This window comes from Vidua macroura, chromosome 2, assembly GCF_024509145.1.
Source record: "Vidua macroura isolate BioBank_ID:100142 chromosome 2, ASM2450914v1, whole genome shotgun sequence".
Taxonomy (NCBI): domain Eukaryota; kingdom Metazoa; phylum Chordata; class Aves; order Passeriformes; family Viduidae; genus Vidua; species Vidua macroura.
In genome coordinates this window covers 115,665,632-115,673,288 of record NC_071572.1, presented here as the reverse complement: position 1 = coordinate 115,673,288, position 7,657 = coordinate 115,665,632, and the positions used below count along the sequence as shown (strand labels likewise).

At 40.0% G+C, this 7,657-nt stretch overlaps 1 long non-coding RNA gene across 1 annotated transcript; it reads left to right on the top strand.

Annotated features, from left to right (window-relative positions):
• Nucleotides 1-212: 212 nt before the first annotated feature.
• On the top strand, nt 213-5,342 carry LOC128804288 (uncharacterized). The gene is made up of 3 exons (XR_008436000.1): nt 213-297; nt 1,797-1,889; nt 4,844-5,342. It is a non-coding gene; the product is annotated as an uncharacterized LOC128804288 (long non-coding RNA).
• Nucleotides 5,343-7,657: the final 2,315 nt, after the last annotated feature.

The window sequence follows — 7,657 nt, the reverse complement described above, 5'->3', positions numbered from 1 at the left end:
AAACTATTTAACTCTAGTGAACTTTTGCATGAAATGATTTTTAAACTTTATATATGAAGCTGCACCAATTGCCAGAGTGCATTGAAAGAATTTTTTCCATTGTCTTCAGCTTTCACTCCATAGGCTCTGTGTGACCTCACATCTGTTTCCACACTGAGTTGCCATGGAGCTTCCTGGTGATGGAAATCTCAAACAGGCTGAGACAGAAAACATGCACGTGGATCAGTGTCCTGGAAAAAGTGATTGGATACCTTTTGACTTCCACTGGATAGAATTAAAATGAAATCCAGCAAAAAGGTACATGCACGCTCACCTGGTGTTGAAATTAAAGCAAGGAATGGGGATATCTGCTGAATAAGAATATGGCACATGAAATTATACTCTTATTTATGTCAGTGGAAGGTCTAGCCCAAAAAGAACACCTATTTGTTAAAGTAATTCAATCATAAGTGGCAGAACTTCACACTACAGTTTTACAGAACAAAGTCCCTCCTTTTTTTCATTTCTAATTGTACAAAAACAATATTAACCATGACAGGTAAAAGTGCTCACAGTACATGAGCAATGAAAATGTTAATTTTGAGATGAGGCCTGAAATCAAAAGTCTATCATTGAAAAATACTGAGGTATTTTTGTTGTAGCAACAACTCAAGAGGATAGGGAATAAGGAAGGAAAGTAATTTAATGTCTTATTTACATCCAGGATTTTATCTTCTCTTCTGATATTCCTTATTAAATCCACAAACAGATGCAACCATTTAATCAGTTTCTGTGTAAGACCTTTGTTCTAAGCCAAGTTCAGTCAGAAGATGCCTGGGAGAAAGTGCATTTCCATTTCCATTTACCAGGGAGGATCAGACCACTGAGATTCCTTCCTTCATTCCTCCTCCTGCTGGAGACTGGGAACGAAGGAAGCAGCAAGACCTAACACCACCTCCTAGGATCCTGCAAACTGCTCTTAACTGGATGCAAATTCTGCCTCAGTCTGCCTCAATTCTGGTTTAATTACAGCCCTAAATGCTGGCCTTGCTTCAAAGGAGCTCTCCAAAGAGCTGGGCTGAGTTCTGAGTGTCCCACCTCGCAGAGCATCCCCACAAAGGATGAAGGATTTATGGGTCTGGATCTCACCCAAACCAAATTTGGAAGGCACCACTCGAATTTGCTTTGAACCCCGCATTTCATGCAAACCTGTTGAAAATCCAGGTGAATCAAAACCAGTGCAAAAAAGCTGTTTCTGTATCCTCTTGTGAACCCACACTAATTCAGCATTTCAAATCCATATTAAATAAATTCACATGCTTCTACAAGGGCAGGGACCTGGTCCTGTAAAGGCAGAGGCCTAACTTGGTCATTTTTGAAAGAAATTCAATAGGAAATAAAACTGCAATGCAACATCTTGTCTAACACCAAAACTGTGTTTAATCTCTATGTCTAAGGACAAGATTGTTTTCCTTTCCTTTTTTCTTTGATGCAAAAGTGATATTTGAACAAGAGCCAACTGAAAATGAGAAGTTATGTGGTATGAATATCGTAATCTTGGATGAATGAAAACTTCAGTGGATGCAAATCATGCTTTAAAAGGTATTTGAAAGGAAGAAACGAACAAAAATCATCTTGATTAGGCATGGGCCTAAAAATGTGGAAGATTCATAGAATTTGTTAAAGCATTTTCCAGTAGGATGGCTCCTCCTTTATCCCTTTTCCACACAGTGTTACTGGGAATCACTTTCTTTATATTTTTAAATTCAGGTTGTGACCCTCTTTTCCTCCTCTTTCTTTTCTGTTTTCTCTGTCAGATGGAACCTCATCCTGCAAATCTTTATATTGCTTCAATATAGATTGGAGTGAGCTTTACTAAAGAAGAAGCAGATTGCTGGACTCTTTTTGGAGTAAGTTCCATTAGCACTTAATCCAGCTGCCATGCACTACATCATGATGTCACCCAGAATATAATAAGAAAGGCTAAAATGTGAATATTTTTACACTCTATGTTTTTAAGGCTGCAGCCTTGATGGCTTTAGCAGACATCGACTCATTATATTTATTACCTCTGATATTACTTGAGCTGCCTAGAGCTGATTTAAATTCAATATTTGGAACTGTATTTTCTAATATTAGGAAATGTGCTAGAGCCTCTTTCTTTCCATATCACACTCTGTAATTTATTGCTTTGTTTCCAGCCTGTCTGATATTGACAAATGCTATACAAATTCTGGATCCAGGGACCCAAATATACTCTGTTATGTTGTCCAAAGAAAAAAAAAATTGGCCTAATGCTGTTATTTTCTTTGCTGTGTGAATGCTCTACTTAAAATATTTCAGCAGCAAAAAAATTTTGTGCCTGCAGCTCTTCCAAATATCTTGATAAAATCGATGTCAAACTTGGTTTCTGCGTGGTGGCATAGCTGGATCAGATCCCAGAGGATTATCAGGAAAGAAACTGCAGTGGGTGACATTTTAAAAGTTGACTTGCAGAGCAAAAGATTTTTAAGAGTTCACCTGCACAGTGAACACAGGAAAACTCCAGGAAATGGCATCCACAGGTGCTGTGTTCCAAAACACCCCAAAGAGAGAGAGACACAGATTCCCTGCAGGCATGGAATAAGTGTTGGCACTTCTTGCAGAAGTTGTTTTTTGTTTTTTTTTTTTTTTGACATTCCAGCCCAGCAGATGCCACATAAAAGTTCCTTAAGAAAACAGTTAGATAAGATCTATTATGATGTTAAATCTGAATACAAAAATAGGTTGCCTAAGGCAACAGGAGGCAGATAATGAAAGACAGTGCGGGAGTGGCTGAAAATAGGTTTGTAGATTTAAAACAATAATTTAGAAATCTGTTTATTTTTATAATAACACTAAAGGTGGAGGAAAAAAAAAACAAACAACAATGCACTGGAACAATTGGTGTGTTCTCTAAAGTGGGGCAGGGAGTCATAGTTTTTATCAGTACAAAATAATCCAAGATTTTGATTCAAAACTAAAACCATTCCCCTAAAGGATAGTAATGAAAATGTACCAGCTTGTCTCAAAGTGCACTGGATTTGTCAAGAAATCTTGCTGTTAAATCTCTTGTCTTGCAAATGGTTTTCTTTAATTTCATTGGTGATTTTAGGGAATAGCTGTCATTTATGGCAAGGAAAATAAACTTGGTGTGTGAATGGTCCGACATTGAAAATTGAGATTGCATTGTGGAAAGACCCATGCAGATGCTTTGCATTAATATTAACATCAGAATTCATTTAGTGAAAGCCAATACATGTGTAGAACTCTAAATAAACGACCCGGTATAGGCAAAAGATCAAATTAAATTTATAAACTTTAGTGATGATGGAAAACCCTATTATTTTGATTTTTATTTTTAAATTTCATTTTTCAATATCTCAAACTTATTGTGTTTATTTCTAACCTAGAAGAGAGAAAGTGGCAATAAAAATATTATAAAAATGCCTCAGATTCCCAGCAGATTAAACCTTTATCAGTGGAAGTGAGGAGACCACCCCAAGTGGTTTTTGATGCAAACTGCTCAAGAAGAAGGGTTTAGGATAAAATTTTGGCCTTTTCCAAATAATTAAACTTCTGTCCACCTCCTAAAATGGCACAGTTTTTATGTTCATTTCTTTAATTGCTTGGTGCTTGACCTCATGAAGATACACCACATAAATCTGAGCCTCTGCATTGCTGACATCAGCAGGTTTGTGGGATCAGGAACTCACTTGGAGGGGCCTGTTCCTTCCACAAGGGGAATTATCTCCATGTGGGAGAGCTGAAGTAGGCTTGAGGCTGAAAACAACAACATCCTGGGCAAACCATATTCCCAAAGTTGTGCAGGCACCTTGCTCTCATTTGGGAGATCTCAAAGGTCCATTTAATCAATTAGGTTTTAATGACCCTGCTTGTCGGTCTAGAGGATATGGGATGGAATTCCTCACTGGATCAGAGAAGAATAATTAATAAACATTAATTCCCAGCTAGGGTTACACCACTACAGCAAGAAGTAGCTGCAAGGTTTATGAAGGATGAGATACTAAACCAGAAATTGCAGCAAGTTGCCCATGGGGAGAGGCACAGCCATCACTTCCCTGGGTCTGCTTCATGAGTTAGCACCAACTCCAAAGGATTTGTTCCTGTTTATGTACTGTGAAGGGTAAATAATCTAATTTCTAGTTTAGAGAGGCCTGCTCAATCACAAAAATCATAGAATGGTTTGGGCTGGAAGGGACCTGAAGCTCAACCAGTGCCACCTCCTGCCATGGCAGGGAACCTTCCCCTGTCCCAGGTTGCTCCAAGCCCCATCCAGCCCGGCCTTGGGCACTGCCAGGGATCCAGGGGAAGCCCCAGATTCTCTGGGCACCCTGTGCCAGGGCCTGCCCACCCTCACAGGGAAGGATCCCTTCCTTTTATGTGATCCTAACCAAAGCTGAAGCCCCAGGTTTGACTTAGTGAAGTGTGTTCTTGAGGATGTCTGTAAGGGCTGCTTCTTCAAACCTTCCAGCTTTGTAACTCAGGGAAAGATCAAACAGCAGCAGCAACACCTTTAAGTACTACTGAACTTCTGGATTTTCCACTGCTGCACCAAAATCAATGCACACCAATGGTGTGAAATCAAATTTATCTATTTTCCACTGAGTTAAAAAAACTGAGGGGGTACAACCCTAGGTGGGCATTTAGCAATGTATAATTACCTTAGATGTGTTAATGCACTCCTGTGCAAACACAGGCCACTGAATTGCAGCTTCATCTCTTGAAGGAGGCAAAACACCACTGCTTATTGTACTTTGGTGCTAGAAATAACCTCAGCTTTAACTGCTCCCTGCTTGTTTTGTGTCCCTTTTGCCTCTGAAAGCGAGCCCAAAGCTGGAACACTCCTCATCCTCCACACCAGCATCCCTGCAGGACCTGCTCTGAGCGAGGCTGTGGGAAATCCAGACAGCTCAGCACGGTGGAGAGGTGACCTCCCTCTGAAAGCAAACAGCCCCTTTTGCCAACAAGCATTCCACTAAAATGGAACCCCACTAAAATGGAATCCCACCAAATCCTGGGTGTGTGCTTTCCTTGGCTGCAGCACGGGCAGCCCGCCCTGCACTTGGGAAATTGTTACGGGAGCAATTTTAGCTGCTGCGAATTGCACTGGAAATGTTTTCTATGGTCTGGCACTTCATGTGATGAATGACCCACCTCTAAACTCAAGTCAGTCCTTCCCTGCAATTATTCAGGAAAAGCCCCACCGTTTCCACAGAAATCAGGAGAAATAATGTCAGTTCTGATTTCTTCTGTGTTCTAGATGTCCATTAATGCCACTAATGACATAAACTAATTCTATGCTAGTATATATATATAAACAGTGTCCCTAATTTCTGTTTTCTCTGAGAAATCTGATATAAATTGCTGTTAAATAAAAATATCCCCTTAAATAAATTCAAAACTGGTGGACAGAGAACATTTTTCAGTTTCCTACAAAAGAAAGGACAATGAATGCAATGACAATGGACTTTCTCTTTATGCAGTTTAGTGGGGAAAAAGATGTGCAAAGTATAAAGTTAAATATTTTTCTATAGCTTTTGAAATAATTGTTAAAAACCAAAATACGAACTAGACGAATAAAATCCATATTGCAACTTGTCAAGTCACTGCATCCACAGAATTAAAAAAAAAAAAAAAAAAGCCAGAGGACAGCTGCTATGTTTGAAGTTTGGTGGGAAAACAGCACTTTGTGTATTTTCAATGGCTTATGTCTTTCTGAAGCCCTTTGGATGACTTATGTTAAAGACACACTGAAGTTAGGTGGACTCAAGCTGCTGTGTGAAAACCTGTCAAGCAAAGCACAGAGACTTCCATAACTCCTTAATGAGATGACTTTTTCTCCCTCTTCAAAAACCCTGGAAAATTAAATAGCAAAGCTGCAAACACGGACAAACTAACCTACACACAAACAAATACAAGAGAAAAGTCCCTTCCCAGACATCTTCCACTGCTCCAATATTGCCCCTTGCTGTATCAAATCTCACACTGTAAGAAAACACCTCAAACCCAGTAGAAAATAAAGGCATTATCAGCATTGTTCCTGTAAAAGTGTCTTGCAACAGAGGAATTAATTTCTGTTACAAACTCACACGCTCACAGGAAACTCTCCAGGGAGATGATCCTTTTCTTCAGCACATTCCATAAAGGGGAGGAATGACAGCAGGTGGATAATTCCTGCAAGCTGCCCTACCAGAACGAAGTTCCCCACATCCTGTGAGCCACGTGGGCATGAGGTTTTTTCCCCCCAGTGAGAAATGCATACTCAGTTCTGCAGATAAACTCCTTTTCCCCAGTGCTAAACCCACGTCAGCATCGCTCCTTTGCTCTTTTACACCTGCTGGAGGTCACGCTGAGCATCAGCAGCATTCCAGGCATGGACAGAGGATGGACAGACAAACTGCTGTTCAGAAACCTTCAAACTGAACTCAGGGGCATGTGAGGGACAGAGAAATTGCTGGGTTTTAACACCTTCAAACCGATCTCAGCCTTCTCCATCCCCTCCTGCTGTCGGACACCTGATGGCTCCAGCAAAACCTCACTGTCTGAGTGCTCCCTAGAAGCAGGCACAGGATGTTTTGGGACCCTCATCTGAGTGTCTGGAGCACTTGTGCACCCCTCTAATCTGCTTTTTTGGTTATCCTGATTGCCACATGCAAACCCAGCTGGCTCACACGGGGTGTTCCTTCCTCGGCCCTTTGCAGGGTTCCCTCAGTGGGAGGCCACTTGTCAATCAAAATTAAATTCCAGCCTCTTTCTCCCAGTGACTCAGAGCTACCCACCAGAGAATCAAGGAAGGTCAAACAAGATTTATCCTTTACAGCTCAACTGAAAGTGTCTTTTCCTGCCAAATACCTCTGTTAAGTTTATATGGCCCAGATCTCCATCCTCAGTTGTTTATTTACAGATACCAGCAGTGCCACAGGCAACTACCTTTAAACATCCTATAGCAATGTTAGATAAATAGAAAGATATTGTGTCTGTGGGGGCTTTTTTCTAACATTTTAAGTATTCCTTAAATGCTTTTAAAAGCTTTTTGCTCAATCAGGCCCCAAGAAAAAGATGAGATTGCTTCCAATTTGAGTAAGGAAGTTCTGCAGTCGATTTAGGAAAGAAGTAAGGACTACCTGACCTTTGGGCAATGTGATCAATATCCTGTTCTGAAAATAACAACTCACTGTCCTGGAATAGAGGCCAAGTTAGGGCCTTTTGTCCCTTGATCCTATTAATATTTTAGTGAAGAACTCATTGCTAGTTTTTAATCTGTGAGACTTTCTTATGTAGCTACTGATGGGCTACTGATGTTTCTGGAATACTACTGAGAAAATACATTTTTTTTTAATTGTGGGGGTTTTCCAAATGTCCCCTTTACTTTTTGCTTTTAATTTCTAACAATAAAGTTTATTGACAGAAAAGCCTGAAGAAGATAACTTTGATACTGAAGAGTATTTACCCACTCAGAATGATGGATATTTAAAAAAATTCATAGCTGTCTGTCACAAATCTTAAAGATTTAATCCAAGCAACAATTTATAGATTTATCTTTTATATACAAAGGATAAAAGAGGAAAGAACCTTGATAAAGAGTTTATCCCTGCTGTCATTCAACCCAAAGAGAGTTTTCTGTTACTGAAAGCAA